The sequence below is a fragment of the Nerophis ophidion genome, linkage group LG27, assembly GCF_033978795.1.
Source record: "Nerophis ophidion isolate RoL-2023_Sa linkage group LG27, RoL_Noph_v1.0, whole genome shotgun sequence".
Taxonomy (NCBI): Eukaryota; Metazoa; Chordata; class Actinopteri; order Syngnathiformes; family Syngnathidae; genus Nerophis; species Nerophis ophidion.
This window is the reverse complement of record NC_084637.1, coordinates 15,023,615-15,051,555: the sequence shown is the minus strand read 5'-3', so window position 1 is coordinate 15,051,555 and position 27,941 is coordinate 15,023,615. Positions and strand designations below refer to the sequence as shown.

Genomic DNA, 27,941 nt, shown 5'->3' with positions numbered 1-27,941 from the left:
GCTAGCTAGCGGCTAATGTCCATCCGCCATCGGCAGTGTTTTAGCTTCTTATAAATCATTAATCCTTGTCTCCAAGGCGACAAATAAAGTAAGCCTCTTACAAGTATCATCCCTGCAGGACGAGGAATAGCTAAACATGCTTCACTACACACCATAGCTCACCGGCATCAAAATAAAAACAAACGCCATTGGTGGATCGACACCTGACATCCACTGTAATGATATCAAGTAGTGGCATGTATCTGGTCGATACGACTATGATTACATTGATATTTTTTGGCTTCACAACATTTTCTTTAAATGTATGTTTCTAAACTCAGGAAATATGTCCCCTGACACATGAGGACTTTGAATATGACCAACGTTTGATACTGTAACTACTTGGTATCGAATTGATACCCAAATTTGTGGTATCATCCAAAACTAATGTAAAGTTTCAAACAACAGAAGGATAAGTGATTATTACATTTTAACAGAAGTGTAAATAGAACATGTTAAAATAGAAAGTCAGCAGATATTAACAGTAAACGAACAAGTAGATATATATCTTTTCTACCACTTGTCCTTAATAATTTTGACAAGATAATCGAATGATAAATGACCATATGTTACTGACCCTAGTGTGTGAATGTTGTCCGTCTATCTGTGTTGGCCCTGCGATGAGGTAGCGACTTGTCCAGGGTGTACCCCGCCTTCCGCCCGATTGTAGCTGAGATAGGCGCCAGCGCCCCCTGCGACCCCAAGAGGGAATAGGCGGTAGAAAATGGATGGATGGATGTTACTGCATATGTCAGCAGACTAATTAGGAGCCTTTGTTTGTTTACTTACTAATAAAAGACAAGTTGTCTTGTATGTTCACTATTTTATTTAAGGACTTAACTGCAATAGGAAACATATGTTTAATGTACCCTAAGATTTTTTGTTAAAATAAAGCCAATGCAATTTTTTTTGTCGTCCCCTTTATTTACAAAAATATCGAAAAGTACAAAAATAATTTTAGTACCGGTAGCAAAATATTGGTATTGTTACATCACTGCGTTGTTGTTATTCAAAAAGGAAGTTGCTAAACAAGCAGCATCATCCTGAGCTGAATTCTCGGATTACTCTTGATGTTTGCGACCAGTCATTCATTTAGGTTCGGCGACTCCTCAGCCTGTGCTGTACACGTCTGAGCGAGACAGCGAAAGTGACACAACAAAGCGCCGACGCTTTGGTAGGTGCTCTTTGATCGCCAGGCATGACGGGCGCCTTCGACACTACTTTGAAGCGAAAGGTTGCGAAGAAATGCGAGATAGGGAAAGCAGAGGCACAGACATCAAAACAAACATCCTTCATATGCCATGAAAAGAAATGCCACTCTGCGGAGGGAATGTGTCCCCGGACTGGACGAGATGAAGAGTAAACAATGGTGTACTGCGATAGAAGAGCAGGGCGCAGTCGCTCTCTGTTCATTTTGTTCAAATGCATGGACAAGCCTTGACAGGAGAAAATAGTTATTTTTGTTGTGTAATCCTAACAAACACATAATCATCACTAAATTTGACTGGGATGGTTCAAGATTCTGACAGAACAAAGGTCCCAAAAGTCTCCCTCGAACTATTTCATGCATGCGCTGCAGGGATAAGCCGATTGGAGATGAAGTCCCTTCCTAATGTTGGTGGAACAATGGAGGGCGGCCTGCTCATCGCTCGCAGCGCCTTAAGATGGACTTGCAGCGCTGTGTGTGTTTGCATCGGTCTGGCTCTCGGGAGGAGGTGAAGAAAGACCAGAGGGCCCCATTCAGCAATAAGTTCCTAGCTTTTCCTCTTATCTTTCTTCTTGAGTGATTTCCTAAGAGGAGTCCATTCAAATTCATGACATGTTCTTAAACGCCCAAATTATTCCCACCTGTTGTTCTTAAGTCGCTGAATGCCAAATGGTTAGCATATAGTTTGCATATAAACACACCCTTATTTTCCCCAATATTCATATGAAAACACCCTTAAATCTGTAATTTGCATAGGTAAACACCCTTAATTCCCCATATAAGGGCACATTTCCTAACTTTTCCTCTTAACTTTCTTCTTGAGTGATTTTCTAAGAGGAGTCCATTCAAATTCATGACGTGTTCTTAAACGCCCAAATTGTTCCCACCTGCCGTTATTAAGTTGCTAATTGCCAAAAGGTTAGCACGTGCGTGTTTATCATAATTTGCATATAAACACACCCTTATTTTCCCCAATATTCATATGATAACACCCTTGATTCTGTAATTTGCATAGGTAAACACCCTTAATTCCCCATATAAGGGAACATTTCCTAACTTTTCCTCTTATCTTTTTTCTTGAGTGATTTCCTAAGATGAGTCCATACAAATTCATGACGTGTTCTTAAACGCCCCAATTTTTCCCACCTGCTGTTCTTAAATTGCTGAATGGTTAGCATGTGCGTTTCTATCATAATTTCTATATAAACACGCCCTTATTTCCCCCAAGATGCATATGTAAACACCCTTAATTCCATAATTTGCATAGGTAAACCCCCTTAATTCCCCATATAAGGGCACATTTCCTAACTTTTCCTCTTATCTTTCTTCTTGAGTGATTCCCTAAGATTAGTCCATTTAAATTAATGACACGTTCTTAAACGCCCAAATTGTTTCCACCTGCTGTTCTTAAGTTGCTGAATGCCCATTGGTTAGCGGGTGTGTGTCTACCATAATTTGCATATAAACACACCCTTATTTCCCCCAAGATGCATATGTTAACACCCTTTATTCTTTAATTTGCATAGGTAAACACCCTTAATTCCCCATATAAGGGCACATTTCCTAACTTTTCCTCTTATCTATCTTCTTGAGTGATTTCCTAAGAAGAGTCCACTCAAATTAATGACGTGTTCTTAAACAGCCAAATTTTTCCGACCCGCTGTTCTTAAGTTGCTGAATGCCGAATGGTTAGCGCTTGCGTGTCTATCATAATATGCATATAAACACACCCTCATTTCCCCCAATATGCATATGTAAACACCATTAATTCTGTAATTTGCATAGGTAAACGCCATTAATTCCCCATATAAGGACGCATTTCCGGCGAAAAAGCTGAACATCAGACACAAGGAGAAAACACAAACAGATTACAGAAGAGAAATTCGTATTATCCTGCGGGGATAATGCATAATGCCATCCATTTTCTACCGCTTGTCCCTGTTGGGGTCGCGGGCGTTGCTGGAACCTATCTCAGCTGCATACGGGCGGAAAGCGGTGTACACCCTGGACAAGTCGCCACCTTGTCGCAGGGCCGGAAATACATAATGTCAAAACGTAAGTTTAAGAAAGGGGGGACTGCTGAGGTAGCCTCGAAGCGGTTAAATAAATATTTGACACGTCAGGCAAAACACGGTCGTGAAATATGCGCTCCGTTCCCAGGGCACGATCTGCGGCATCTTGCAGTAGCAGCAAGAGTGTGTGTGTTTTTGTGTGCGTGCACGCACACGGTATTTTGAAATGTCTCTATGTATCCATCTATGATATTAATTTAAAGGCCTACTGAAACCCACTACTACTGACCACGCGTGACGTCACGGAATGTAGCGGACATTTTGATCCAGTACCGATCCCAGCTATAAGTCGTCTGCTTTAATAACATAATTACACAGTATTCTGGACATCTGTGTTGCTGAATGTTTTGCAATTTGTTCAATTAATAATGCAGACGTCAAAGAAGAAAGATGTAGGGGGGAAGTGCTGTATTGCGGCTGCTTTTAGCAACACAAACAGCCTGTGTTTCCTTGTTTACATTCCCGAAAGCTGACAGTGAAGCTTTACTATGGAACAGAGCGGTCAAGCGAACATGGTTCCCTACCACATATCAACCGGCAGGTTTCGGTGACAAAATGGTGGCAATAAAATCAACTCTTACCATAGACATGAGCGGAGAGTTTGCGTCGTTCTTCCTGCAGCTGCGGACTTTCTTGCCTCCTCCCAACGGCCGCCCCGGACCGTCGGATGCTTACACCGTGGAGGAGGGGGAAAAAAAAAATCTCAGCCCGGCTGCCTTGCCTCGTCGAGAAACGTGGCTTCCCACGGAGACACTAGCGGTCACCACACCCCTCAGACTTTCAGGTACCACCATATAATCTCACTAAAACACCAGTAACACATTAAGCAGATAAGGGATTTTCCAGAATTATCCTAGTGTAACAAACAGTTAATGGTGTCCCAAGTTAACAGACTGTGAGGAGGAGGAGGAGTTTTGTCCTTTCAGAGTTGCTGTGACGTAGAGGTGTGTGGTTGTGGAGAGAGAGGTGTAAAGGAGTTCACATTAAATAAGCGGTGGCGACCGGTCCTGCTCTAATGTCTCCCGTTTATTATATTATATAAGTACACTGTATAGGCAAACCCAGGACACTTGGCTACACTAGTAAATGTGTCTAATAACATCTGAATCACCCCCACTGCCCTCATCTTCTTTTTTTTTTCGAAGTTCTTCACTCTCATTTTTCTCATCCACAAATCTTTCATCCTCGCTCAAATTAATGAGGAAATCATTGCTTTCTCCATCCGAATCGCTCTCGCTGCTGGTGGCCATGATTGTAAACAATGTGAGGATTGAGGAGCTCCACAACCCTTGACGTCACGCACACATCATCTGCTACTTTCGGTACAGGCAAGGCTTTTTTATTGGCGACCAAAAGTTGCCAACTTTATCGTCGATGTTCTCTACTAAATCCTTTCAGCAAAAATATGGCAATATCGCGAAATGATCAAGTATGACACATAGAATGGACCTGCTATCCCCGTTTAAATAAGAAAATCTCATTTCAATAGACCTCTAACAGACAATTAATTTTTCTTACCTACGAACAAATCCCAGCTAAGAAAACATTAGTGAATACAAAAAAATCCTTAAAAACTTTGTGAGTTGACCTATGAACAAAATTTGTTCTTAGGAACAATTGCTGAATGGGCCCAAAGAGGAGGAGGAAGAGGAGGAGATGGAAGACAAAGGGCAAAGAGGACACAAGAAGAAGAAGAGGGGATGAAGGTGGGAAGAAGGAATAATTGAGAGGAATGGGAGTTCAATGCTGGAGGAGGGAGGACGTGGAAGAGAATTTATGAGGGGATGAAAAGATGTGTTTGAGTGCAGGGGAAGAGAAGAAGACAGACAAATCCCTCGGGAAGTGAGCCAGTTCAGCACAGCAACTCTGATTAGACCGGCGAGGTGGGAGACGACAACACTCGAGCTACGCGAAGGAAACATAAACTTGGCGAGAAGCTTTCCCGCCAACCAGCGGAGGGCAATTAACCCGACCACCTGCTGCTCACTAACAAATGCCCTCACCATCGCCGCCTAGCCTCCTCTGCCCAGCCTGCTGCAATGAAAAGGAAGCCAGCTGAGTCAGAAGATGAAGTCATTATGTTCCTTCTTTTGTTACCCATAATGCATTCAATTGCTGCTCTTCATTCCAAGGTATCCGAAATAAAACACAAAGGCACCTGCCTCATCGATCCTTGTGATACTTGTAAAATGAAAGGCATCATTCTTCACAGGGTCCGAGGAAAGTGAATCAATCCATCTTAAGAGGCAGGTCCACACCGGCCAACCTGTGATGGATGAGGGCAGACACGGCGGCGTGGGGGATTAGAACCACGGAACGCCGTCGCCGTGCAACAATATGTATGTTTGTCCAATAAAACTGTGCCTTTTTATTTACATTTATTTGAAATGTAATTTAGACTTAGTGAGTACCATACAACTTATTACCCATCAATTTGGCTGGATTTCAAGACAGTAGTGCAAACTCTTTATTTTTTAATAATAAACTAATAAAAATATATATATGTATGTACTACAAACCCCGTTTCCATATGAGTTGGGAAATTGTGTTAGATGTAAATATAAACGGAATACAATGATTTGCAAATCATTTTCAACTCATATTCAGTTGAAAATGATTTGCAAATCATTTTCAACCCATATTCAGTTGAATATGCTACAAAGACAACATATTTAATGTTAAAACTGATTAACATTTTAAATTTTTTTCAAATAATCGTTAACTTGATAATTTGATGCCAGCAACACGTGACAAAGAAGTTGGGAAAGGTGGCAATACATACTGATAAAGTTGAGGAATGCTCATCAAACACTTATTTGGAACATCCCACAGGTGTGCAGGCTAATTGGGACCAGGTGGGTGCCATGATTGGGTATAAAAACAGCTTCCCAAAAAATGCTCAGTCTTTCACAAGAAAAGATGGGGTGAGATACACCCCTTTGACCACAACTGCATGAGCAAATAGTCAAACAGTCTAAGAACAACATTTCTCAAAGTGCAATTGCAAGAAATTTAGGGATTTCAACATCTACGGTCCATAATATCATCAAAAGGTTCACAGAATCTGGGGAAATCACTCCACGTAAGCAGCATGGCCAGAAACTAACATTGAATGACCATGACCTTCGATCCCTCAGACGGCACTGTATCAAGAACCGACATCAATCTCTAAAGGATATCACCACATGGGCTAAGGAGCACTTCAGAAAACCACTGTCACTAAATACAGTTCGTCGCTACATCTGTAAGTGCAAGTTAAAGCTCTACAATGCAAAGCAAAAGCCATTTATCAAAAACATCCTTCTCTGGGCCTGAGATCATCTAAGATGGACTAATGCAAAGTAGAAAAGTGTTATGTGGTCTGACGAGTCCACTTTTCAAATTGTTTTTGGAAATATTTGACATCTTGTCATCCGGACCAAAGGGGAAGCGAACCATCCAGACTGTTATCGACGCAAAGTTCAAAAGGAAAGGACAAGATCACGGGTACAAGCGGCCGAAATGAGCTTACTCTGCCCTGAGACATAGGGTGAGAGGCTCTGCCATCCGGTAGGAGCTCAAACTAAAGGATCCAGATGAGGTGGTTCGGGGAATCTGGTCAGGATTGCACCCGAACACCTCCCTAGAGAGGTGTTTCGGGCACGTCCGACCGGTAGGAAGCCACGGGGAAGACCCAGGACTCTCTCTCCCAGCTGGCCTGGGAATGCCTCAGGGTCCCCTGTGAAGAGCTGAACGAAGTGGCTGGGAAGAGGGAAGTCTGGGCTTCCCTGCTCAGGCTACTGCCCCCGCAACCAGACCTCAGATAAGCGGAAGAAGATGGATGGATGGATACAAAGAGCTTATTATAACTGTGCTGTCCAGTTGCAATATCGTATTTTCATTTCTGACTCTCACTTGAGAGTATTATATTGTCGACTTTGCATGCAGTTGCAATTCCAGGACGTTAGATGGCAGTAGTGTATAGACTACAGTGTGTTGCCTAGCTAGGAAGTTGTTTTTAACAATGAAACTAAATGTGTTACGCCCTACAAAGTGTTTATACTGTAAGAACTGTACTTATTACATATTTGCTGTTTGATTTCAACATGCATTATAGTTGTAGTTTTATCACCAACTTTGGAGGTGTTTTAATTGCCATGTGAAATTGCTAATTTGGGGCTCAAAGTTGAATTTTATTTGAAGCCCCCCTCTCCCCATTACAAATGTTTTATATTCATATGAAACACTTTGTATGCTTTTTTTTGTTGTCAATTTTTAATTCAATTTGGTATTTTTTTTGTGTCCTGTTCAGCCACTCAGGCAAATCATATAGTTGATATAGACGCCCATATTTGCTGTACAGATTTACTTTACACAAGAGAAGTGTGGGATACTTCTCTTGTTGCCTTATCTACATTTGACTTTATTAAATTAATTTATATTAATGTTTGGCGCAACCGGGCCGGAGCATGAGGGGATAGATAGACGAAAAAAATGAAGACAGAAGGGTAAATTGCAAGGACAAGAGGGGATAAGACAGAGAGAAAACAACAACAACACCAACAGAACAGCAAATACGATATATACAAATATGATACGAAAAGTATCATTGAAAATGATCAAAGAAGCAGTAAGTGAAATCCATCCATCCATTTTCTGCCCACAATCAGACCCCCAGAGCTGGCTTGACTGTGCCGGTCGGCAGGGCCAGCAATTACCTTTGAAGCAGGGGACCACCACAAACAAAGCCAGCAAGAGACCACACCCCGAGTGGGCAAAAAGTTGGTAAGTCCCGCCCCGAGGAGCCCAGAGACTCCCCGCAGCCAAACGGGAAGACCCCCCCCACCCCACCAGCAAACCGAGCCCCCACGTGCCCAACCACCCCCAAGGGAACACAGCTGTCTGCCCCACCCAAGTCAGTCGCTACAGGACCGCCCAGCACGGAGCCATAGGAACCAACCATCCCACCTGCAGGGACCCCGACGATGGAGATGGAACATCCAGCAACTGCCATGGCGGATCCCCCTCCTGAGGCAAATGGAAGGGAAAAAAAAATAAAAGAGATCACAGACACGCTGACACACAAGGTCACTAACCCAGCAGCTGGCCGTCTTGCAACACTGCAGAATACCCTGCAACGCTCCGAGCTGCTATGATAAGACGCGGGGACTATACTCAGCAGGCCCCAACCAAGATGGAAGGGGTGGACGGCGGGCCCCAGGGGCCCCACAAACGCAACACAGCTGTAGTAGCCGGAGACGCCGACCACCGTCGGACAAGCAGACCAAATATATATATATATATATATACATACATACACACACACACACACACACACACACACACACACATATATACATATATATATATATATATTGTGGAGAGACGCAGCCGACGGGCCGACAGCGGGCTGAGAGGAACGGTCCTGACCAAGATGGAGGCCAGGACGCGGGGCATGCAGCAGAGAGGAGAGGCGTGACGCACTCGGAGCGGCACGGCAGCAGCAATCCGAGTCAGGTGCGTACACCACACACCTGTGCTCAATTCCTACATCTTGTGCGGCAGCATAAAAAAGGACGACGGAGGAACGATCGTGGCAGAAGTAGGAGAAGGAACCCCCTGACGACACAGACCACGAGCACGACGAACGAGACCCGGAAGACGATGAGCCCCCGCAATAGACGCAAACCCCGTACACCGAAAGGTGCACCGTGACCGCAAGCAGGAAGCGCCCGCGCACTGAAATGTGACGCCACAGACAGGCAAGAAAACTTGATGTGTATTGAAATAATAAACTCAAGTCAAACCTGTATTGGATGTCACTGCAACCCACACACGGATGGCAGGAAGTCCGTCACATATGTATATATATATATATATATATATATTATATATATATAAAATCTCCTTTTCATACACGCTGACTCCACTTTCTGCTTTGTTGAATGGTTTGATCGCAACTACAGTGTACTTCACGTGAAGGAGATATTTTAGACCGGAAGTACTCCTGTGAGAAGAAAATTCAGCTCGGCAGTGGCTACAAGCCACTTTGCTGCTGTCAAATCCGCCGCCTGGAAGTACTTTATAATGAAAATTACTCCATTAAAAGTTCTGTTGCGTTACCCTTCTTCTCCATGCTTGTTTTGTTTTTTTCGGCATTCTCCTTCCTTTTCCGCAGGAGCCAGCAATAGGCGTTAACAGAATAAAAGCATGTAAACAACATACGCAAATGCGCGATAAAATAATTGTCAGCGTTAATAGATTGATAAGTTACCTCGAAATTAACGCATTAACTTGCCCAGCCCTAATATATATATATATATAAATATATATATATTAAAAAATCAATCAATCAATGTTCATTTATATAGCCCTAAATCACTAATGTCTCAAAGGGCTGCACAAACCACAACACAAACCATTACGACATCCTCAGTAGGCCCACATAAGGGCAAGGAAAACTCACACCCAGTGGGACGTCGGTGACAATGATGACTATCAATCAATCAATCAATCAATGTTTATGTATATAGCCCCAAATCACAAATGTCTCAAAGGACTGCACAAATCATTATGACTACAACATCCTCGGAAGAACCCACAAAAGGGCAAGGAAAACTCACACCCAGTGGGCAGGGAGAATTCACATCCAGTGGGACGCCAGTGACAATGCTGACTATGAGAAACCTTGGAGAGGACCTCAGATGTGGGCAACCCCCCCCCTCTAGGGGACCGAAAGCAATGGATGTCGAGCGGGTCTAACATGATACTGTGAAAGTTCAATCCATAGTGGCTCCAACACAGCCGCGAGAGTTCAGTTCAAGCGGATCCAAGACAGCAGCGAGAGTCCCGTCCACAGGAAACCATCTCAAGCGGATCAGCAGCGTAGAGATGTCCCCAACCGATACAGGCGAGCGGTCCATCCTGGGTCCCGACGAGCGGTTCATCCTGGGTCTCGACTCTGGACAGCCAGTACTTCATCCATGGTCATCGGACCGGACCCCCTCCACAAGGGAGGGGGGGACATAGGAGAAAGAAAAGAAGCGGCAGATCAACTGGTCTAAAAAGGAGGTCTATTTAAAGGCTAGAGTATACAGATGAGTTTTAAGGTGAGACGTAAATGCTTCTACTGAGGTAGCGTCTCGAACTGTTACCGGGAGGGCATTCCAGAGTACTGGAGCCCGAACGGAAAACGCTCTATAGCCCGCAGACTTTTTTTGAGCTCTAGGAATCACTAATAAGCCGGAGTCTTTTGAACGCAGATTTCTTGCCGGGACATACGGTACAATACAATCGGCAAGATAGGCTGGAGCTAGACCGTGTAGTATTTTATACGTAAGTAGTAAAACCTTAAAGTCACATCTTAAGTGCACAGGAAGCCAGTGCAGGTGAGCCAGTACAGGCGTAATGTGATCAAACTTTCTTGTTCTTGTCAAAAGTCTAGCAGCCGCATTTTGTACCAACTGTAATCTTTTAATGCTAGACATGGGGAGACCCGAAAATAATACGTCACAGTAATCGAGACGAGACGTAACAAACGCATGGATAATGATCTCGGCGTCTTTAGTGGACAAAATGGAGCGAATTTTAGCGATATTACGGAGATGAAAGAAGGCCGTTTTAGTAACGTTTTTAATGTGTGACTCAAAGGACAGAGTTGGGTCGAAGATAATACCCAGATTTTTTACAGAGTCACCTTGTTTTATTATTTGGTTGTCAAATTTTAAAGTTGTATTATTAAATAGAGGTCGGTGTCTAGCAGGACCGATAATCAGCATTTACGTTTTTTTGGCATTAAGTTGCAAAAAGTTAGCGGACATCCATTGTTTAATTTCATTAAGACACGCTTCCAACTGACTACAGTCCGGCGTGTTGGTCAGCTTTAGGGGCATGTAGAGTTGGGTGTCATCAGCATAACAGTGAAAGCTAATACCGTATTTGCGTATGACGTCACCCAGCGGCAGCATGTAGATGCTGAAGAGTACAGGGCCAAGGACCGAACCCTGGGGAACTCCACACGTTACCTTAACGTAGTCCGAGGTCACACTGTTATAGGAGACGCACTGCATCCTATCAGTAAGATAAGAGTTAAACCATGACAGGGCTGAGTCTGACATACCAATTCGTATTTTGATACGCTCTAATAAAATATTATGATCGACGGTATCGAAAGCAGCGCTAAGATCGAGGAGCAGCAACATAGATGACGCATCAGAGTCCATCGTTAGCAATAGATCATTAGTCAATTTTGCGAGGGCTGTCTCAGTCGAGTGATTTGCCCTGAAACCGGATTGAAAGGTTTCACATAGATTGTTAAACGCTAAGTGCTCATTTAGCTGCTCTGCAACAATTTTTTCGAGGATTTTCGAAATAAAGGGAAGGTGAGACACCGGTCGATAGTTTACCATGAGGTCAGGATCGAGGTTAGGTCTTTTAAGGAGAGGATGAATAACCGCTTTTTTGAATGCAACGGGAACAGTGCCCGAGGAAAGTGATAAGTTTATAATATTTAGCACTGATGGACCTAATAATACAAAAAGCTCCTTGATAAGTTTCCCAGGAAGTGGGTCAAGTAAACATGTTGTTTGTTTTATTCCATTTACACATTGTAACAATTCTTCTAATGTTATTTCATCAAAACGAGAGAAACTATTTTGGATATTTGCAGTATCCGCCGTATATACAATCGTATCTGTGTTACTATAACCCAGTTGTAGCTGGGACGCATTGTCTTTAATCTCCTTTCTAATAAGTTCAATTTTCTTATTAAAGAACTTCATAAAGTCATCTGCTGAATGGGTGGAGCTACTGGAAGGAGTCCCTTGTTGGGTTAGCGATGCTACTGTACTAAACAAAAATTTTGGATCGTTTTTATTAATGCGGATGAGATTTGAGTAATTAGTTTTAGCTAAGGTAAGCATGCGTTTATAAGTTATTAAACTATCACTCCATGCTTGATGGTGCACCTCAAGTTTAGTCGTGCGCCATTTGCGTTCCAGCTTTCTACATAATTTCTGAGCTCTAGTTTCTTCAGTAAACCATGGCGTACGCCTTTTTGGAGCCTTTTTTAACTTCAGCGGTGCTATGTTATCAATGGTTTCGCGCAGGGCGTCGTTAAAGTTGTTAGTGAGGTTATCAATAGAGCCCACATACTTTGGGAACGGTGCCATTACCGAGGGCAGTAGGTCCGCAAGAGTCGTCGTTGTGGCAGCATTAATGTTGCGGCTGCTATAGCAGTTATTATTATTATTATTAGCTTGCCGAACATGAGTCTGAACTTCGAATTTTATGAGAACCTTGGAGAGGACTACATATGTGGGCAACCCCCCGCTAGGGGACTGAAAGCAATGGATGTCGAGTGTGTTTAACAGGATACTGTGAAAAGTTCAGTCCATAGTGGATCCAACACAGCCGCGAGAGTCCAGTCCAAAGCGGATCAAACACAGCAGCGAGAGTCCCGTCCACAGCGGAGCCAGCAGGAAAACCATCCCAAGCGGAGGCGGATCAGCAGCGCAGAGATTTCCCCAACCGATACACAGGCGAGCGGTCCATCCTGGGTCCCGACTCTAGACGAGTGATCCATCCTGGGTCTTGACTCTGGACAGCTAGAACTTCATCCATGGACATTGGACCGGACCTCCTCCACAAGGGAGAGTAGGACAGCCAGTACTACTTACGTATAAAATACTACATGGTCTAGCTCCACCCTATCTTGCCGATTGTATTGTACCATATTTCCTGGCAACAAATCTGCGTTCAAAGGACTCCGGCTTATTAGTGATTCCCAGAGCCCCAAAAAAGTCTGCGGGCTATAGAGCGTTTTCCGTTCAGGCTCCAGTACTCTGGAATGCCCTCCCGGTAACAGTTCTAGATGCCACCTCAGTAGAAACATTTAAGTCTCATCTTAAAACTCATTTGTATACTGTAGCCTTCAAATAGACTCCCTTTTTAGACCAGTTGATCGGCCGTTTCTTTTCTTTTTCTCCTCTGTCCCCCCCTCCCTTGTGGAGGGGGTCTGGTCTGATGACCAAGGATGAAATACTGGCTGTCCAGAGTCAGGACCCAGGATGGACCGCCCGTCAAGACCCAGGATGGACCGCTCGCCTGTGTATCGGTTGGGGACATCTCTACGATGCTGATCCGACTCCGCTTGGGATGGTTTCCTGTGGACGGGACTCTCGCTGCTGTCTTGGATCCGCTTTGAACTGAACTCTCGCGGCTGTGTTGGAGCCACTATGGATTGAACTTTCAGTGTCATGTTAGACCCGCTTGACATCCATTGCTTTCGGTCCCCTGGGGTGGGGGGGGGGGGCCACATATGAGGTCCTCTCCAAGGTTCTCATAGTGATCATTGTCACTGGCGTCCCACTGGGTGTGAGTTTTCCTTGCCCTTATGTGAGTTCTTCCGAGGTTGTCTTAGTTGTAGTGGTTTGTACAGTCCTTTGAGACATTTGTGATTTAGGGCTTTATAAATAAACTTTGATTGATTGATCATTGATATATAAACTATCAGACTGCGTGGTCGGTAGTAGTGGGTTTCAGTAGGCCTTTAAAAGTCCAAACATTGATTGATTGATTGAAACCGCAACAACGCACACACCACCGAGGCTGCAAATCACCGCAATCCATCCGGCACATCCAGTCCCCCCACCCACCACCCACCAGGCATCCCATCCGCCAAAAGGCCATAAGGGTCCAGCCTTGCACCAACAGCCGGCACACCATGTCCCACCGGCAGACTCGCAGCTGCAATCAGCAATGCACGCCCCCCCCCAGTGACACATACACACAACAAACAGACAAACAAAGCAGGAGAGAGAAAAAAAATACAGGTAAATACAAATGTCTAAAAAATTACTTTGTTTTGTATTTCAATGAAATCATACACAATACATTTTGGGGAAATAAATTTTAACATAATTAAAACATAAATATCTTTAAATCCTGCTACCCCTATTCCGTCCGTGATTTGCGAAACATGCACGTATGTCCCGCGATCCATCCATCCATCCATTTTCTACCGCTTATTCCCTTTTGGAGTCGCGGGGGGCGCTGGCGCCTATCTCAGCTACAATCGGGCAGAAGGCAGGGTACACCCTGGACAAGTCGCCACCTCATCGCAGGGCCAACACAGATAGACAGACAACATTCACACACTAGGGCCAATTTAGTGTTGCCAATCAACCTATCCCCAGGTGCATGTCTTTGGAAGTGGGAGGAAGCCGGAGTACCCGGAGGGAACCCACGCATTCACGGGGAGAACATGCAAACTCCACACAGAAAGATCCCGAGCCTGGATTTGAACCCAGGACTGCAGGAACTTCGTATTGTGAGGCAGACGCACTAACCCCTCTGCCACCGTGAAGCCCCCGCCACCCAAGAGCTGCTGTAAATCTGAGGGGAAATCTGTCGTTATATTCTAATCAGTGACGGAGCGTGAACAGGTCAGGAATACGTTGGCAGTCAAGAGCGCCCTGTATTTCATTAATTGACTTTTTACATGCACTTCACGCAAAACGGAGCCCTCATTGGATTGCGGGGCGCTTGCACAGCGTGTGTTCTGAGTTTAGTACGGCACAGTTGCGTGTATCTGACAAAACCTATGGAAATTAGCATCAGGCTAGTGCATGTAGGTAAAGTAGAACCTTACTTAACGTCAGGGTTGTCCAGATAGCTATATTTAGGTCCCGGTGCTGTCTAGAGATCGGCAGAGTAACCGTGTAGTACCCTACCATATCAGTAGGTGGCAGCCAGTAGCTAATTGCTTTGTAGATGTCGGAAACAGCGGGAGGCAATGTGAAGGTAAAAAGGTATCTAATGCTTGAATCAAAAAATAAACAAAAAGGTGAGTGCCCCTAAGAAAAGGCATTGAAGCTTAGGGAAGGCTATGCAGAACGAAACTAAAACTGAACTGGCTGCAAAGTAAACAAAAACAGAATGCTGGACGAGAGCAAAAACTTGCTGCGGAGCAAAGACGGCGTCCACAATGTACATCCGAAAATTTATTTTTTTTGAATTTATGAATGTACATCTGTTTATTTATGTAAAACTGTTTATTCGAAGAGATAACTCAGATAATAACCTACTCAATGGCCTAGTGGTTAGAGCAGGGGTGCCCATTACGTCGATCGCGATCGACTGGTCGATCTCGGAGGGTGTGTCAGTCGATCTCAAGCCAGGCATTAAAAAATAGACATAAAAATGAGCAATCAATCATACCAAGACTTCACTTTCGTCAGTTGTTTGACATTCTCGGCACCCGAGGATCTTGTGAGATGACGCTGGCTGCTGCGAGCTCATATTTAAGAAAAAAATCACTAACAAGGCGGACGCAGAGAAACACATTTTATTTCTAGAGACTCCGTACCTACTGTCAAAACTCTAAAGACCGACTGCACAGTTCCTGTCTTCACCATAAAAGACCTGTTTCATCCTGCCTGTGCTAACAAAATAAGTCTCAGAAAGCTAGCGTGCACAAGCTAGCAAGCTACGGAGTTTGATGCCAATGTATTTCTCCCCCGCCCTCAGCGACCGCTTTCTCACTTGCTTGCCCACCCGCACAGTCACTGACGTCACTCACCTGCTGCCAGACATTAAAGGGCCACACACATATGCTACTCTCATAACAAAGTGTTTAAAAACGAGTATGCAAGTTGGACAAATGAGATGCCAAATCCAACCACATTCATGTGGTATTGGACAGAAAGGAGGACTTTTTTTTTCCTCCATTTGAAAATGCGGACGTTATCAGCACCACTGTCTAATTCCAATCAATGCAAGTCATCAGAATCAAATACACCAATTTATATTCTTGTCTTCATGAAAGAAAGGAATCTATGTGTGTTAAACATGCTTGTATTATCATTAAACACCATTAACTTGTTAACAAAAATGTCTCTTTCATAAATAAATATAAATTATAAATAGGAATGAGGTAGATCCCCTCGACTTGGTCAATTGAAAAGTAGCTCGCCTGCAGAAAAAGTGTGAGCGCCCCTGGGTTAGAGTGTCCGCCCTGAGATCAGTAGGTTGGGAGTTCAAATTCTGGCCAAGTCATACCAAAGACTAAAAAAATGGGATCTATTACCTCCCTGCTTGGCACTCAGCATCAAGGGCTGGAATTGGGGATCAAATCACCAGAAATGATTCCCGGGCGCGGCACCGCTGCTGCCCACTGCTCCCCTCACTTCTCAGGGGGTGATCAAGGGGATGGGTCAAACGCAGAGGACAAATTTCACCACACCTAGTATGTGTGTGACAATCATTGGCACTTTAACTTAACTAACTAACATGACATGACAATCAACAATGCCCACAAAGAAGGATAAAAAGAACTTTAATATTCTTGATTGCTAAAACAAACTAGATGCGGGAAATATCGTTCAAAGGAAGACATGATTGCTGGACGACAGCAAAGACTTACTGTGGAGCAAAGACAGCGTCCACAATGTGCATCCGATCATGAAAATCAACAATGTCCCCACAAAGAAGGATAAAAACAACAGAAAAAATGTTTGACTGCTAAAACAAAAGTAGATGCGGGAAATATCACTCAAAGGAAGACATGAAACTGCTCCAGAAAAATACCAACAAAACAGGAAAAGGCACCAAGATAGGAGCGCGAGACAAGAACTAAAACACTAAACGCAGGAAAACAGCAAAACAACTCAAAATAAGTCACGGCATGATGTGACAGGTGGTGACAGTACATCTACTTTGAGACAAGAGCTGTCAAGTTATGTTTGTTTGTTTTTGTTCTCCCCTAACTTGAAAATGGTTTTGACATTTTGACCAGGGGTTTCACTGGAACTTCACTCTTTGTTTTAATCCAATTAGCCGGTATAGCTCGGTTGGTAGAGTGGCCATGCCAGCAACTTGAGGGTTGCAGGTTCGATTCCCGCTTCCGCCATCCTAGTCACTGCCGTTGTGTCCTTGGGCAAGACACTTTACCCACCTGCTCCCAGTGCCACCCACACTGGTTTAAATGTAACTTAGATATTGGGTTTCACTATGTAAAGCGCTTTGAGTCACTAGAGAGAAGCGCTATATAAATATAATTCACTTCACAATTATGAGACAAATCTTTGTTTCTCCTTTTATTTTGGACTTGAATGTGTATTTTTTTTTTCATTAAATATCTGTAAGGTGAAAAACTTTTGGAAAAGGTGGACAAATACAAAAGCAATTAGGGACCAATATAAACAAATTACAATAAACAATTTTTTTTTTTTTTTAAAGTAAAAGTGTTTACAAAAGTACATATAGTGACTCTTAACAGCTTGGATTTGGCATTTAATGAATGAGGGGAAAAACGGAAATTTTAGTTTTTGGTCCGGCCCTCACTGACTTGGGACCATTGCAAAATGATGTGCGTCCCAAAGTCACCAGCCTTGGCGTCACTATAGACAGCGATTTTAAACCAGACAAACAAGTCAATGGCGTTTTAAAATCGTGTTTTTATCACCTTCGTCTTTTAGTAAAGGTTAAACTGTTTTTATCTTTTAACCTTTTTGAACAAGTCGTGCATGCTTTTATTTCAAGTGGCCTGGACTACTGCAATGCTCTTTATGCTGGCATTAGCCAAAAAGCTCTCTCCCGGTTGCAGTTAGTCCAGAACGCGGCAGCACGACTTTTAACAGGGTCCAGGAAACGCCAGCATATAACCCCAATTCTTCAGAGTTTGCACTGGCTCCCTGTTCATTTTAGAATTGATTTTAAAACATTGCTGTTTGTTTTTAAATCTTTACATGGACTGGCACTTCAATATATCTTGGACCTTATCCAAATTTACATTCCCGCGCGCGCTCTGAAGTCCGAGAGCCAGTTCCAGCTCGTGGTGCCCAAGACCAGACTTAAGACCAGGAGAGACAGGGCCTTCTCTGTGGTCGGCCCTAAGCTCTGGAACACTCTGCCCCTCCATGTTCAAACTGCTTCCACAGTGGAGTGTTTTAAGTCTCGTCTTAAGACCTACTTTTATTCTTTGGCTTTTAACACTACGTGAGTTGTGTGGTCCTCTGTGTTTTTTATACACTTTGATTTCTATTTTACTGTTTTAATTGATTTTACCCTTTAAAATAGTTTTTTTTAATATTTGTTTTTATTGGTTTTATATTTATTTATATTTATTCAGTCATTGGTGGAGCATAATATGTATATATATATATGGGGACGGCGTGGCGCAGTGGGAGAATGGCCGTGCGCAACCCGAGCGTCCCTGGTTCAATTCCCACCTAGTACCAACCTCGTCACGTCCGTTGTGTCCTGAGCAAGACACTTCACCCTTGCTCCTGATGGGTGCTGGTTAGCGCCTTGCATGGCAGCTCCCTCCATCAGTGTGTGAATGTGGAAGTAGTGTCAAAGCGCTTTGAGTACCTTGAAGGTAGAAAAGCGCTATATAAGTACAACCCATTTATCAATCAATCAATCAATGTTTACTTATATCATTTATATATATTTTATTTTATTTTTTACAATTGTTTTTTAACATGGCTGTGCAGCACTTTGGAAACGTTATTGTTGTTTAAATGTGCTATATAAATAAAGTGGATTGGATTGGATTGGATAAACATTGAACAACCAACTATTGATGGGTACGGCAACACCGATGCATCGGCGCATGCGTCGAGTTCATAGAGCGAAACCCTGTGTCGGTGCGCGTACCGCTCTTAGAAAGTCACGTGACCGATCATGAGCTGTTTTGGTCACGTGACCGATACGCCAACTGTGTCGCACTGGCACCTGCGCGCCAACCTGTGTTCATAATGAAGTGCATCTGTCAACAAGATGCTGCTGCCAACCGAATCGCCGCATTTCTGTCGTTGGTCATTTATCGTCGTCGGAGATCATTTCCACCGTGTGGGAATATTTTGATCATATATCGAAAAAAAAAAAAGGTATTTGTGTTAATTTCTTTGTTGTTTCATCCTGTTCTCTCAAAGTTTCGAGCATTGTCCCACCCACACAAACATCCTATTGCTTACATTAAAAAGCACTAACAAACAATCTCCTCGGTAGCTCAATTGGTAGAGTACTCTAGTTTATCATGCTGAGTTCCTTAGGGGGCCTGTTCAAATCCAGCTCTACCCCATTACCTTTTTACCATGAATTGATTAACGTGGACCCCGACTTAAACACGTTGAAAAACCTATTGGGGTGTTACCATTTTGTGGACAATTGTACGGAATATGTAATGTGCAATCTACTAATATAAGTTTCAATCAAACAGTGCGTATTCAGAGCGCATGTAAAAAAATAAATAAAAATAAATTCCAGTCCACAAGTATCCTCATTCACAACACATTCTCTTAGATTTCCATGTTATGATGTATGTGCATACCATTTAGTGCAGGGGTCACCAACTTTTTTGAAACCAAGAGCTACTTCCTTGGTACTGATTAATGCCAATGGCTACCAGTTTGATACACACTTAAATAAATTGACAGAAAGGGCCAATTTGCTCAATTTACCTTTAATACATAACCTATATATATATATATAAAAAATGGTATTTCTGTCCGTCATTCCATCGTACATTTTTTTCCCCTTTTACGGAAGGTTTTTTGTAGAGAATAAATGATGAAAAAAACACTAAACTGAATGGTTTAAACGAGGAGAAAACACGAAAAAAATGAAAACTTAATTTTGAAACATAGTTTATCTTCAATTTCGACTCTTTAAAATTCAACGGAAAAAAATTAGGAAAAAGTAGCTAATTCGAATCTTTTTTTAAAAAATTAAAAAAAGAATTTATGGACATCATTAGTAATTTTTCTTGATTAAAATTAATTTTAGAATTTTAATGACATGTTTTAAATATTTTAAAATCCAATCTGCACTTTGTTAGAATATATAAAAAATTGGACCAAGCTATATTTCTAAGACAAATCATTATTTCTTGTAGATTTTCCAGAACTAAAATTTTAAAAGAAATTCAAAAGACTTTGAAATAAGATTTAAAGTTGATTCTACAGATTTTCTAGATTTGCCAGAATAACTTTTTGGAATTTTTGTTGTGATCCGATGGTCGGATCATCACCGTATTGTTATTTTTGTTCCATTTTTATATCAGTTCCTGTTTCGTTCGTTTCCATGGTCACTCATTAGTTTCAGCTGCTACTCTCTTTTCCAGCACACCTGTCTTTACTAATCACCACCTGTTTATAAGCCAGCGTTTTCTGTTCACTGATTGTCGGATCTTAGTTTTGTTCACATACATCTGTTTACGACTTGTCTCTCACTCTCGTTTTCGCTAGCTCTCACGCTAAGCTTTATTTTTATTCCTAGCTTTCACGCTAGTTGTTTTGTATTTCCTTTTGGTGCCCTTGTGCTTCGGTTTGTTTGTCCTAGCTTTCCATGCTAGCGCTTTTATTTGCCTTTTCTATTTGTATCAGTATTTTTGTTCATAGCTCCTTTTGTTTAATAAATCCCTTAGTTCTTACCTTTTTGCTGTGTTCTTGCTGACGCATCCACGGAGGACCGAATCCGGCATTACAATGCCACACAAGCGTAACAGTAAGATCCGACCAAAGAATGGTTCCTTCGCGTCTGGCAACCACGAGGACGCCTTCGATGAAGGTACATGGATTATGTTTCGGGCGATGGAGGCAGAGACTCTCCGATGCAACCCGGATGAAAGTATCATGTGGGGTCCGGATGGAACCCTGATCCCCATCGATGTTTCCCGGTCCGGTGAGTTTCCCTCCCGCAGCGCTCGCGCTCGTCCGCGTAGGCGGAAGCCGCGAACGATGGCTTCGTCCCGTGACAGTGACTTTCCCACTCCATGCCTCCCTCCTCATAAACACAGCAACCTACAGTCCGCATACAAAACCCCTACACCATTGTTTGGGGACCCAATAACACACTTTGCTAACAGTTTTACCGACTGGGCAAATTCTCAACTTGTGTCCCGCGCAGATGACGTCATTTCGTCGACGCCTCCCGGTAACGCAAACCCGTCCTCCGTTGATGACATCATCAATGAGGAATTTTTTTTGGAAGATTCTCTTTCTCATCCATTTTCAAATGACAATAACATTAATAATAAAATACAGAATTTCCAGGACATTTTTGCTTTTTATTATTCTGGTAAATCCCAACCATCTGCTTTTTCAACTCCACCTGTAAAACCTCATTCCCAGCCCAAGTCCAAGGTTTTTTCTCCCTTTTCAAAGGGACACTCTGGACAATATAGAGGGGAGGAGTCTGCCCGCCTCCAAACCTCCCACCACCCTCCCTTATGGTCAGTCCCTGACCACAGGGAACGGGTCTGGGATTCCCGTCTGGAGGGGGGGGCTATGGCCTATAGCTGTGTTGCGGAGGTAGCGCAGACGCTACCATTTCTTAAAACTGTCAAACCGCAACCTCCTATGAGGCCACCCTTACCTGTTTTTCGGCCCGTTAAACCGCTAGCTCCTCCTAGGCCGCCGCCACCTGTATTCCGCTTAGCTCTTCCTCGTAGACCTCCTCCACCTGTGTTTCCCCCGGCCAAGTCTCAACGGCCTTGTAGACCTCCTCCACCTGTTTTTCCCCCGGCCAAGTCTCAACGGCCTTGTAGACCTCCTCCACCTGTGTTTCCCCCGGTCAAATCACAACGACCAAGTAGACCTCCTCCACCGGTGTTCAGACTTGCGAGGTCATTACCTCCAGCACGTCCTCCACCACCGATGTTCGGCACTGTCCCTAACCTGGTTTTTACACCAAAAGTAGACTCTCGCCTGGTTTTCACACCAGAAGAGGTTCCTAACCTTGTTCCCACACCAGCTTCGGTCTCTCGCCTGGTTCACACACCAGCACCGAATCCTAGTCTGGTTCTCACGCCAGCAATCGACTCTTTCCTGGTCCTCGCACCAGCACCTGTTCCTAAGCTGGAACCCACTCCAGCACCAGCCTTAAAGCTGGAACCCAGTCCAGCATTAGCTCCAAAGCTGGAGCACACTCTATCACCAGCTCCAGAGCTGGAGCCCACTCCAGCACCAGCTCCAAAGCTGGAGTTCGCACCAGCTCTTAAGTTGGAACCCACTCCAACACCTGCGTCGACAACTGCGGTTTCCACGCCGACTACTACGCCTTCTTCCACGACGCCGACTACTACGCCTTCTTCCACGACGGCGACGACTACGCCGACCTCCACGACGGCGACGACTACGCCATACTCCACGACGCCGCCTTCTTCGGCTGCAGCACCTGCACCTCGGCTACAGCCAACGCCTCCTCCTCGGCTGAAGCCAACGCCTCCTCCTCGGCTGAAGCCAGCGCCTGCTCCTCGGCTGAAGCCAGCGCCTGCTCCTCGGCTGAAGCCAGCGCCTGCTCCTCGGCTGAAGCCAGCGCCTGCTCCTCGGCTGAAGCCAGCGCCTGCTCCTCGGCTGAAGCCAGCGCCTGCTCCTCGGCTGAAGCCAGCGCCTGCTCCTCGGCTGAAGCCTGCGCCTGCTCCTCGGCTGAAGCCTGCGCCTGCTCCTCCGCCGGCCTCTGCGCCTGCTCCTCGGCTGAAGCCTGCGCCTGCTCCTCCGCCGGCCTCTGCACCTGCTTCGGCTGCAGCCCCCGCACCTTCGTCTGCTGCTGCCAAGCCTCCTCCACGTCTGCCACAGGTGTGGCCTCTGCGAGGTCGTCCGCCTCGCCGTGCACCTCATCCTGCAAGGCGGCCACTGATGTGGCCTTTTCAAGGTCGGCCGCCAAAACTTTTTCGGCAGCGGCGTTCCATCCGCCGCCGCCACATTGCTATTCCTCGGTGGATTCGGGGACACGCGACCTGGTGACCCTCCGCCCTCCCTTCTTCTGCGGATTTTCTTGTTGTGGGGAGGGGGTTCTAGTTTTTCTTTGCATTCTTTGTTGTATTTTTTTTTTGGACATCTGGTATCTGTCTCTTTTGGGGGGGGATACTGTTGTGATCCGATGGTCGGATCATCACCGTATTGTTATTTTTGTTCCATTTTTATATCAGTTCCTGTTTCGTTCGTTTCCATGGTCACTCATTAGTTTCAGCTGCTACTCTCTTTTCCAGCACACCTGTCTTTACTAATCACCACCTGTTTATAAGCCAGCGTTTTCTGTTCACTGATTGTCGGATCTTAGTTTTGTTCACATACATCTGTTTACGACTTGTCTCTCACTCTCGTTTTCGCTAGCTCTCACGCTAAGCTTTATTTTTATTCCTAGCTTTCACGCTAGTTGTTTTGTATTTCCTTTTGGTGCCCTTGTGCTTCGGTTTGTTTGTCCTAGCTTTCCATGCTAGCGCTTTTATTTGCCTTTTCTATTTGTATCAGTATTTTTGTTCATAGCTCCTTTTGTTTAATAAATCCCTTAGTTCTTACCTTTTTGCTGTGTTCTTGCTGACGCATCCACGGAGGACCGAATCCGGCATTACAATGCCACACAAGCGTAACAATTTTAATCATAATAAGTTTGAAGAAATATTTCACAAATATTCTTCGTCGAAAAAACACAAGCTAAAATGAAAAATTAAATTAAAATGTATTTATTATTCTTTACAATAAAAAGAATAAAAATTACTTGAACATTGATTTGAACTTTCAGGAAAGAAGAGGAAGGAATATAAAAAGGTAAAAAGGTATATGTGTTTAAAAATCTTAAAATCATTTTTAAGGTTGTATTTTTTCTCTAAAATTGTCTCTGAAAGTTATAAGAAGCAAAGTAAAATCCATCCATCCATTTTTTACCGCTTATTCCCTTTCGGAGTCGCGGGGGGCGCTGGCGCCCATCTCATCTACAATCGGGCGGAAGGCGGGGTACACCCTGGACAAAGTAAAATAATAAATGAATTTATTTAAACAATTGAAGACCAAGTCTTTAAAATATTTTCTTGGATTTTCAAATTATATTTGAGTTTTGTCTCTCTTAGAATTAAAAATGTCGAGCAAAGCAAGACCAGCTGGCTAGAAAGTAAATAAAATTTAAAAAATAGAGGCAGCTTACTGTTAAGTGCTGCTATTTGAGCTATTTTTAGAACAGGCCAGCGGGCTACACCCCTGATTTAGTGGTCAATTGTACGGAATATGCACTGAACTGTGCAATCTACTAATAAAAGTTTCAATCAATCAATCATGTTCACATTATTTATTGACTATCTAAAAAGATAAAAATATATTTTTATTTAAATGAAGATATTAAATAATCCTAAATGAAATCCAATGACTTGGTTTATATTATTGTATGTACTAGGTCATAAAATCAGTGTCAGTTGAGTTGGTCAATAGGTTGCCTGTAGGGATTTTTAATGTCCAGCAGATGTCAGTATTTAGTGACACAGTTTCAATACAGTTTTGCAATGTGTCGAAACGATACTTGAAGCCTCATCAACCCATCACTAACATATAGTGACCCTTAACAGCTTGGATTTGGCATTTAAACATTTAACAACCAACCACTTGGCAATTAAAATAAATTCAACATATTATATCCAAACATCAAAATAATATAAAGTCATCTTACCGTCAGCCACCCTGGTCTCTGTAAACAGTTGTCACTACTGTATTTGGTAAAATCTCCTCGAGCAGTGTTTGTTGGCCTGAAGTTTGAGCTGGAGCTGAAGACTTAAAAGGAGTGGAGTTGATTGCTTCAGGTGAAAACCTTCCTGATTACTGATGGTCATCAGCTGTTGGGAAATTGTGTCTGTATTTCCAGTTGTGTCCTTTGGGGGAAATGGTAGCCAAACTCACATTTGGACACATGAGGCTTCTGTGAGGGTGAAGGCTTTGGCCTTGTGTAGAGTTTGCCAAAACAATAGCTTTAGTGATGCATGTTTGGTTATGGTTTAAAGCAGGGGTTTCAAACTCACTTCACCTGGGAGCTACTGGATGCAGAGTCTGGGTGAGGCTGGGTCGCAAGAAAATATTTCCTAAAAAAAATGTTGCATACTCCTCAGCATGTCCATATCTTCTTCCGCTTTTCCGAAGTCGGGTCGCGGGGGCAGCAGCCTAAGCAGGGAAGCCCAGACTCCCCTCTCCCCAGCCACTTCGTCCAGCTCCTCCCGGTGGATCCCCAGGTGTTTTCAGGCCTGCCGGGGAGACATAGTGTTAGAAAAATTGTGTAAATTGTGTGTAAATTATCAAAAAACTTTCAGCTCTCTTTGATTCCACTGAGCAGTTGAGAGTTGTCCTTCTTCGTAGGGGTGGGCAATATCACAAATTTGGGTATCGATACCGGAAGTGTATCGCCAATACCGATACCGATGCCGGAAGTGTCGTCATCTGATGGGAGGGGGACTTCAGGGTTACCGAAACTTTTGAAAAACAGATTTGTACTTTTGCCTTTATTATTTGATTATGATAATAATACAACACAGGACAACGATTTAAGTCAAAAAACTAAATATTTATTACCAAAGTAATATCAATAGCAATAAAGTAATGCAAATAAGGTGCAAACAACTACTGGACCTGGCTTGTCGCCTCAAAACACACAAACACTTAAGGTAAATAACAAAACTCTAGTTATTGAACAAAGTTGTAAACATGAACACAAAACAAAAGAACTGAGAAATTCAAATAAAAAAGTAATAATATCAATTACAATAAAGTAAGTAGTGCAAATAAGGTGAAAACAAATACTGAACTTGGTTAGTCGCCTCACAACACACAAGAACTTAAGTAAAAAAGATAACACTAGTTATTAAACAGTTGTAAAAATGAACACAAAACAAAAGAACTGAGAAATTCAAATAAAAAAAGTAATAATATCAGTTACAATAAAGTAAATACTGCAAATAAGGTGAAAACAAATACTGAACTTGGTTAGTCGCCTCACAACACACAAGAACTTAAGTAAAAAAGATAACACTAGTTATTAAATAGTTGTAAAAATGAACACAAAACAAAAGAACTGAGAAATTCCTATCGTTCTTTTAGTGCAATAAAATACTTTACAGTTTACAACCAAGACATTAAGTCGCACTGGAAACGCACACGTGTGTGTGTGTGTGTGTCCGAGTGAACCTCGGAGCGAATTATACTGATGTGTGTGCGCGAACGCACCAAGCGTCATGTTAATTGTATTTATTTTATTTTATTTTGGGTTGAAGATGAATTTTTAAAGTGTTTTTAAATCTCGTTCGCGACCCATCACTAGGGAGGAGGGTGGAGTGGTGAGGAGCGCTGCGCTGCGCTCACATTTTTTTTCAAATCGGAGTGATTTTCTTAATTTGGTGAAGTATCGATACCATCACGCCAGTATCGATACGATACCGATACTCACCAAGTATCGATACTATCGATACTTGGTATCGATACGCCCAGCCCTACTTCTTCGACCAAGCAAGGTCTTGGAACATTCCGCTGTGTACGTTGGAATGCGACGAGAGGGGTTTTCTTTTGTCCTCAAAAACCTGCCGAAGCTGAAACCAGGATGAGCCCAAGCCCGAAGCATCGTCTTCTTTTGTCTTCAATGTGACCGAAAACAATGACTGTTTATATACTCCCCATTCCTGTTTTGACATGTGTTGTTGCGTAAACATTGAATATTTAAATAAAAGAGGAGACGAAAACCTTTTCGTTAGAGCTTGGTGCAGGAATGGTACAGACAGTACCGGGGCCGTGTCTCTCCTCAAGCTTGAGTCCAAATTTAACTCTGTCTCTGTTTGATTCCTTGCCTTTTTGTCTTGTTTAATAGATGTCTACAGTGTTTATGGGGTGGTTTAGCTCGGTTGGTAGAGTGGCCGTGCCAGCAACTTGAGGGTTGCAGGTTCGATTCCCGCTTCTGCCAAATTAGTAACTGCCGTTGTGTCCTTGGGCAAGACACTTTACCCACCTGCTCCCAGTGCCACCCACACTGGTTTAAATGTAACTTAGATATTGGGTTTCACTATGTAAAGCGCTTTGAGTCACTAGAGAAAAAGCGCTATATAAATATAATTCACTTCACTTCACTTCACCTGACACATTGTCTTCCCAACGTGTCCTGGGTCTTCCCCGTGGCCTCCTACGGGTCGGACGTGCCTGAAACACCTCCCTCCTCAGCATATCTAATTGTATAATGACATTTCAAATTGTATCCCTTTTGCACCGCAACTTTCTCTGTGCAAATAAAACACGTCGGGGTGCCCCTGTGCTCAACAAAGAAATATTGCATCTCCCAATTTTCCTGTAATTGTCTTTGCTAGTCACTAACCCTTCTCTTCACCACAGGCTTTATAAAAGACATGTTTGGGGTTGTGGAATATATTTGTATTTAGCCCACGCACGGAGAATAATGTTATTTCCGCAACGTGTGTCGTTCCGCTTTTCCTCCCTACAGCAACACGGCGGTCTGCGGGTAATAGTGAGTGACGGCTCCCGGAGCGTTATCCGGCGTCATTTAGAAATATATGTAGTGTTCATCGTGTGAGGCAATGCAAATTAAACAATTAAAAAAACAAATAACGGTTTGAATTGGTCCAGGTTATCGGGGACTGTTATTACTGACGGACAAGTGTCGCAGTGTGACTGCAGCCAGGCACATAAGAAAACCCTCGTCTCCATGTTAACGTCTCTGTCGCTTTCACTCATTTGCCGCTTTTCCACTAATGCAGGGGTAGGCAACCCAGAACGTTGAAAGAGCCATTTTGGACCCAAATAAGACAACGCTGTCATGCACCATTAGTATAAAACTCGCGGGCCGCACTAACATTAAACTTTCATATTAAGGTGGGGGCCACA

General features: G+C 43.5%; 1 long non-coding RNA gene across 2 annotated transcripts in view; it reads right to left on the bottom strand.

Moving 5' to 3' along the window:
* LOC133544236 (uncharacterized) overlaps positions 1-27,941 on the bottom strand; it is a 204,018-nt gene that overhangs the window by 78,457 nt on the left and 97,620 nt on the right. For both annotated transcript variants that reach the window (XR_009804611.1, XR_009804610.1), the window contains exon 6: positions 24,742-25,306. This is a non-coding gene — a long non-coding RNA (uncharacterized LOC133544236). The remainder of the gene's footprint in view (positions 1-24,741; positions 25,307-27,941) is intronic.